This window comes from Myotis lucifugus, unplaced genomic scaffold, assembly GCF_000147115.1.
Source record: "Myotis lucifugus unplaced genomic scaffold, Myoluc2.0 scaffold_29, whole genome shotgun sequence".
NCBI classification, from domain to species: Eukaryota; Metazoa; Chordata; class Mammalia; order Chiroptera; family Vespertilionidae; genus Myotis; species Myotis lucifugus.
The window spans coordinates 1,518,403-1,525,976 of NW_005871077.1; the positions used below are offsets into that span (position 1 = coordinate 1,518,403).

General features: G+C 47.4%; 1 pseudogene; it reads left to right on the plus strand.

Annotated features, from left to right (window-relative positions):
• The first annotated feature begins 851 nt into the window (after window positions 1–851).
• LOC102424583 lies at window positions 852–3,583 on the plus strand (annotated as a pseudogene).
• The last annotated feature ends 3,991 nt before the right edge of the window (window positions 3,584–7,574 follow it).

A 7,574-nucleotide genomic window follows, 5' to 3' on the forward strand; every position in this document is an offset into this window, starting at 1 on the left:
TATAAAGGAAAAAAATCAGTTATTTTTACAATAGGACCAAGAATAAAGAATTCACTCTGCTTTGACCCATGGATCTCTCTGGGAATCACCTCATCCCTACTGAGGAGGTAGAGCTGCCTCTGCTCACCCATGAGTTCTAACCTTCCTGTGTGACTCAGAGCGTTAGGGTTTCTCCTCAGTCCATTCTCTTTGCTAAAAGTAAATCTCTTTTATTGTTACTTTCTATTGGCTTCACTTTCCTGGATTTCCTGGGATCCACTATGCTTTTGTTATTTCCCCATATCCTTGTGCAAGGTTGTGCTTTTGTATTTTGTCATTTTTTCCAACGCCCATCACAACTCACGACATGATTTCATAACTCATTTTACAAAAAAATGCATGTATTGTAAAAGTGCCATGAGAGAAAGGGCTATGTCAATCTCATTCTCTGACATACACTCAGCATTGGGAGGTATACATGTGTTGAATAAATAAATGAATAATCAAATGAATGAAAACCACACAAGGTTCTTTAAAACTTTAAAAGCCAATGAGAAGGCAAATTTTACCACTATGTGGAGCAGAGTTGAGCTTTGAGGGCTAATTATATATTTATCTGTTACTTTAAAAATGAGGGAATAAAGGTTGATTTTGGCTTTCCATGCTCCCATATCTTCCCATTCACCCACTTCTCAAAGAATTTTGGGAAAAGAATTAGGGTATTCAAGGTTCATGATCACAATCTTAATCCATCTCAGAACAGAAGTATATCAACCAAGTGCCCACATTTTGGGGGTACATAGGAAAAACAAAACAAAGTAATAGTTCCAAGTAAAGCTAGCATGGATACTCATCTGCCTGGGTTGGTTAAGATGTGGTCAGGCCAACCCCAGATGTTCCAGCAGTTGATGAAGCAAGTGACGCAGCTGGCCATCAACACTGAGGAACGCCTGAAAGGGGTCATTGACCTCATCTTTGAGAAGGCCATTTCAGAGCCCAACTTCTCTGTGGCCTATGCCAACATGTGCCGCTGCCTCATGGGGCTGAAAGTGCCCACTACAGAAAAGCCAACAGTGACTGTAAACTTTTGAAAACTGTTGTTGAATCGATGTCAGAAGGAGTTTGAAAAAGACAAAGATGATGATGAAGTTTTTGAGAAGAAGCAAAAAGATGGTTGAAGCTGCTACAGCAGAGGAATGGGGACACCTGAAGGAAGAGCTGGAAGAGGCACGAGATATAGCCCGGCGGCGCTCTTTATGGAATATCAAGTTTATTGGGTAGTTGTTCAAGCTGAAGATATTAACAGAGGCAATAATGCATGACTGTGTAGTTAAACTACTTAAGAACCACGACAAAGAGACCCTTGAATGCCTCTGCCATCTGCTCACTACTATTGGCAAAGACCTAGACTTTGAAAAAGCTAAGCCCTGAATGGATCAGTATTTCAACCAGATGGAAAAAAATAATTAAGGAAAAGAAGACTTCATCCCGAATCCGCTTCATGCTGCAAGACGTGCTGGATATGCGACGGAGCAATTGGGTGCCACGCCGAGGGGATCAGGGTCCCAAGACCATTGACCAGATCCATAAGGAGGCAGAGATGGAGGAGCATCGGGAGCACATAAAAGTGCAGCAGCTAATGGCCAAGGGCAGCGACAAGCGTCAGGGTGGTCCTCCAGGCCCACCTATCAGCTTGGCCTTCCACTTGTAGATGATGGTAGTGGCTGGAACACAGTCCCCATTAGTAAGGGCAGCCACCGTATTGACACCTCACGACTCACCAAGATCACGAAGCCTGGCTCCATTGATTCTAACAACCAGCTCTTCGCACCTGGAGGGCGATTGAGCTGGGGCAAGGGCAGCAGTGGAGGCTAAGGAGCCAAGCCCTCTGATGCAGCATCAGAAGCTGCTCGTCCAGCTACTAGTACCTTGAATCGCTTCTCAGCCCTTCAACAAGCAGCACCTACTGAAAGCACGGAAAACAGATGTGTGGCCAAGAGGAGTAGCTTGAGCCTGGAAGGAGGTGAGAAAACTGGGGATCGGGGAGACCGCTTAGAGAGGAGTGAGTGGGGAGGTGATCGTGGCGACCAGCTAGATAGCTCTTGGACACCTGGCACCAAGCGGAGCTTCAGTAAGGAAGTGGAGGAACGGAGTAGAGAGCAGCCTTCCCAGCCTGAAGGACTGTGCAAGGCAGCTAGCTTCTCGGAGGAAGGGGACCGTGGGCGGGATGCTGGGAAGCGAGACTCCACCTTACCTCCTGTGAGCCCCCTAAGGCTGCACTATCAGAAGAGGAGCTGGAGAAGAAATCCAAGGCCATCACTGAGGAATACCTCCATCTCAATGACATGAAGAAGGCAGTGTAATGTGTGCAGGAGCTGGCCTCACCCTCGCTGCTTTTCATCTTTGTGCGGCATGGAATTGAGTACACACTGGAGCGCAGTGCCATTGCTCGTGAACATATGGGATGGCTGCTGCACCAGCTGCTCTGTGCTGGGCACCTCTCCACTGCTCAGTATTATCAAGGGCTGTTTGAAATCCTAGAATTGGCTGAAGACCATGGAAATTGACTTCCCCCATGTGTGGCTCTACCTAGCAGAACTGGTAATGCCAATTCTGCAGGACGGTGGAGTACCCATGAGGGAGCTGTTCAGGGAGATTACAAAAACTCTGAAGCCCCTGGGCAAAGCTGCTTCTCTGTTGCTGGAGATCCTGGGGCTCCTATGAAAAAGCATGGGTCCCAAAAAGGTGGGGGACACTATGGCGAGAAGCTGGACTCAGCTGGAAAGAATTCCTACCGGAAGGCCAGGATGTTGCTGCATTTGTTGCTGAACAGAAGGTGGAGTATACCCTGAGAGAGGAGTCAGAAGCCCCTGGCCAGAGGTTGCTGTCCTCTGAGGAGCTGAGCAGGCAGCTGGAGAAGCTACTCAAGGAGGACAGTAGTAACCAGCAGGCGTTTGACTGGATAGAGGCCAACCTGACTGAGCAGCAGGTAGCATCCAACACATTAGTTCAAGCCCTCATGAAAACTGTCTGCTATTCCACAATTATCTTTGAGACTACCCTCCGAGTGGATGTTGCAATGCTGAAAGCATGAGCGAAACTGCTACAGAAGTACCTATGTGATTAGCAGAAGGAGCTGCAGGCACTCTATGCCCTCCAGGCACTTGTAGTGACCTTAGAACAGCCCCCCAACCTGCTTGGGATGTTCTTTGATGCGTTGTATGATGAGGATGTGCTGAAGGAGGACTCCTCTACAGCTGGGATAGTAGCAAGGACTCCACTGAGCAGCAGGGCAAGGGCATGGCCCTTAAATCTGTCACAGGATTCTTCAAGTGGCTTCGTGAGGGGGAGGAAGAATCTGACCACAACTGAGGGCCGGTGGGGTCGAGGACCTGGAACCCCATGGGCACTCGGATGGCCCAGCCAGCCGCCCAGACTGCAGGGGTGTCAGCAGCAGCGGCGGTGGCAGTGGGTGCCTGTAGTGCGATGTGTCTGAGCTAATAAAGTGGCTGAAGAGGCAGGATGGCTTGGGGCTACCTGGGGCCCCCCTCCAGGATGCTGCCAGGTGTCCCTCTCCTCCCCCTAGGACACAGAGATATCTTATCTAATAAAAGAGAAACATGCAAATTGACTGTACCTCCGCTACACTCACAAGCCACTCCCATAAGCCACACCCACCAGCCAATCAGAGCGACTATATGCAAATTAACACAACCAAGATGGCGGCCGGCAGCCACCGAGCTGGAGCAAGCAGGAGGCTTGGTTGCCCCAGCAATGGAGGAAGCCAAGCTTCCCGCCAGCCCTGGACAGCTCCACTCAAGGCAACAAAGTTTCAATTATAGAAGATAAATAAATCCCAGATATCTGCTTCCAGCCAGCCTCCACTGGGAGCTTGGATGGCTGGGGGCTGTGGCCAGCCTGCAAACAGCCATCAACCCCTCACCCAGGCTGGCCACACCTTCATGGGGTGAGGGCCCTCGCTGTGGGGCTTGGCCAGCCTGGAAACAGCCATCAGCCCCTCACCCAGGCTGGCCAGGCACCCAAGCAGGACCCCTACCCTGACCCGGGACACCCTTCAGGGCAAACCAGCTGGCCCCCACCGGTGCACCAGGCCTCTATCCTATTTAATAAAAGGGTAATATGAAAATTGACCCTAACAGCAGAAAGACTGGGAATGACTGGTCCCTATGACACACACTGACCACCAGGAGGCAGCTGCTCAATGCAGGAGCTGCCCCCTGGTGGTCAGTGCGCTTCCACAGTGGGAGCTTTGCTCAGCCACAAGCCAGGCTGACGGCTGGCAGTACAGCGGTAGTGGTGGGAGCCTCTCCCACCTCCTCAGCAGCACTAAGGATGTCCAACTGCAGCTTAGGCATGCTCCCCACTGGCAAGTGGACATCTCCCGAGGGCTGCTGGGCTGCCAGAGGGATGTCTGACTGCCAGCTTAGGCCAAATCCCCCAGGGAACGGGCCTAAGCCAGCAGGTGGACATCCCCTGAGGGGTCCCAGACTGCAAGAGGGCACAAGCAGGGCTGAGGACCCCCCCCCCAAGTGCACAAATTTTTTTGCACCAGGCCTCTAGTATTATATATAAAATCTTGAAATTTGGTGTGTCTTGGGGGGGAACCACTGCTTGCCCCTGGGGTCCATTTTTTATTTCCTGAAAATCACTCTTGTGGTTGCCTTTCTCACTGCTGGTGGTATATGCCCCAGCCCCTGGATCACCCTTGCTGCTGCCTGGGCAGGGGGAAAGGGGGGGGGGGGCAAAGTGCCTGTAATTATTAAACATGAATTCAATTTACAAAAAAAGATGTGGTCAGGTCATAAACAGAGGAGTGTGCCCCAGGACTTCTCCAGGGGCTTCTGGTTCTGTGATCTTCTCCAGCACAGGTTCTGCATGGCTTTGGCTCAGGTGGCTTCTTCTATTCTTAGCCTTCCCTAGGTTGTGTTGGTCTTGGAGAGAGATTGTGACAGTGATCCTGAATTTTGAAAACTCATCACTAGATGGCATCTCGTATTTGTCAAATCACTCGGAGAACTGGCTCTTCTGATTTCTTGACTCTTCTCTAATTAATGAAATGCCATTAGCTTTTCTTAGTGATTGGTAACTTGTGGCAATTTTTTAAGTTAGTTCTATAATTAGCAACACTGAATCCTGAAGTGCACGATTTGGAAAATATGACCTAGCAAGAGCAGCTCCCTATAAACCATGGTTATCAGATTTCTACACAACCCACTTTCATATGCAGACTTCAAAGACTAAAAGCAGAAGGGTGTATAAAAACACAAGTTAAAAAAAAATACACACACCAAAAAAAAAACCCACAAGTCAGTTTGTGATATTTCCAATGCCGAGTCTGTTCCTTTTTTGACAATAGCAAAAAATCAAGTTTCAACTGGGTCGCAATATGATGTTAGGGTCATTGTGTCGGTTGTGTTTTCTCCTCCTCCTCCCCACAGACCTTTCCTAAATGGAAAATTTTAAGTGCATGAGGCAAATCTTAAGCCATGAGTCTCTAATGGCCAACCAGATTTTTCATTTACTTTGGTGCTAAAAAATAAACACCCAGCCCTAGCCTGTTTGGCTCAGTGGATAGAGCATCAGCCTATGGACTGAAGGGTCCCGGGTTCGATTGCAGTCAAGGGCACCTGCCTGGGTTGTGGGCTCAATCCCCAGTGGGGGGTGTGCAGGAGGCAGCCAATCAATGATTCCCTCTCATCATTGATGTTTCTATCTCTCCCTCCCTCTCCCTTCCTCTCTGAAATTAATAAAAAATATATTAAAATAAATAAATAAATACCCAACCAAAACTATTACTCTTTAAGTGTCTTGCATAAACCTAAACACTGTCCATGCTAGAAATAGTAATAGCTAACATTTGTTGAGCACCTACTGCATGCCTAGTAATGTGTCGAGACCCTGCATGCATGTTTCATCCTATAAGAAAACTTTGGGAAAGAGTACTATTAATATCACATACATTTTATAATAAATGAAGAGGGGCTTATTTACATAACTTTCTCAAGGTCACAGAGCTAAAACTAGTAGGTCTGGGTTCAAATGCAGGTCTAGTTAACCATTACATTATGCCACTTCCCAAGACTAATAAACTTCTAAGAAAAAAATTTAAAACTCTTCATGGAATTTTTCTATTAAACAGCAAACAGGTTGACAGGGACTAGTGGATATGGCTGATATTGGAGCTTTTCTATAGTCTACCTGCTATGGGGCCCAATCACATGGCTCCTTAATAAAAGATGTATGTCACCTTAGATAAGCTGATTTCATAGAGTTGAGAGGTGGAATAATTTCCCTTGCTCATGGAGCCCCTTACACATGCATGTGATTCACATTAAGCCAACATGTTATCTAATGTGAGAAACTGGACTTAAGTAATAGTGTTTCATGCCTATATTGTGTATTATAGCACATATAGCACATTTCATACTTTTAAATATACTTCCCCTCACTCCTCATATGATTCTCACAACATGGCGGTAAGGCAGAGAGGTGTTATTATCCCTCTATGATGTCCAAGTTAATAGCTCTGTGCGGGGCTGGCTTCATTGTGTGCAACCAGTGTAGTCACACAGGGCTCCAACACCAAGGTCTCAGAATTTGAGGTTTAATTCACTTAATGAATTTCAGTTTATTAAAAATTTTCCTAGTTTGTTCTTTGATCTTGCACTTTCTGATAGGACAATGGAACATGTACTAGGGGTTGGAGTCTGGCCTTACTCACAACCCTGCTCCCAGGCCTACTTGCTTCCAAGTTCTTGGCTGCTTGTTCCCCTGCAGCTACTGCCGAACAGCCACTGCTGCCATCCACCACCAGTGGGGGCCTGGGCATGGGCACAGGCACACACACTTCATGCACCAAATTGCACCATGGGGGCCTGCAGCATCTGTGAGGGTCTGTACTCACCCTCATGTGCCCAAAGGAGTAAAACATTTAAAAGGAAATAAAAAGCTCCATGACAGCTTGAGGAAGAGATTGCAGAAGAAAGAAATAGCTTTCTTTCCTGCTTTAGAACAAAAGGCCCATGTTTTCATTTTGCACCAGGCTCTGCAAATTAGCTATGCTGCCCTGGTTCTACGAGTTGCTCAATGTTCCAAAAGCTAAGCAGAGCCATGATGGGCCTGTGGCCTACTGGCCTACTACCCTTTCCATTGCATTGGGCTAGGGAAGAGCCACTGTCTTAAAAAAGAATTCACTCGGGTTTCCTGAAGTAGCTCCATGTGGGCATTTGAAAACCAGATTCTGGGAATGGAAATGTATTTGTGCACGCCTACAGTGAGTGCTTTCCAGGGCAGACATCTTTGTCTGTTTTGGCCACTATTGTATTCTAAATGGCTACATCAGGGCCTGGCATGTAGTTGGTGCTCAAAATAATATTTTTTTTAAATAAATGAATGAATTACTTTTCAGAAATCCATCTATCAAGAGGTGTTCTCCAGAAGGCAGACCCTTTATCTTTTTTTCCGATGCCTCGCAGAACGAGGCACAAAGCTGAGCACTGGAGATGAGTCTGGTTCAGTCTTGGATCAATCGGGTATCCGATTGAACAGGCAGAAGTCAACAGACCATCTTTTTA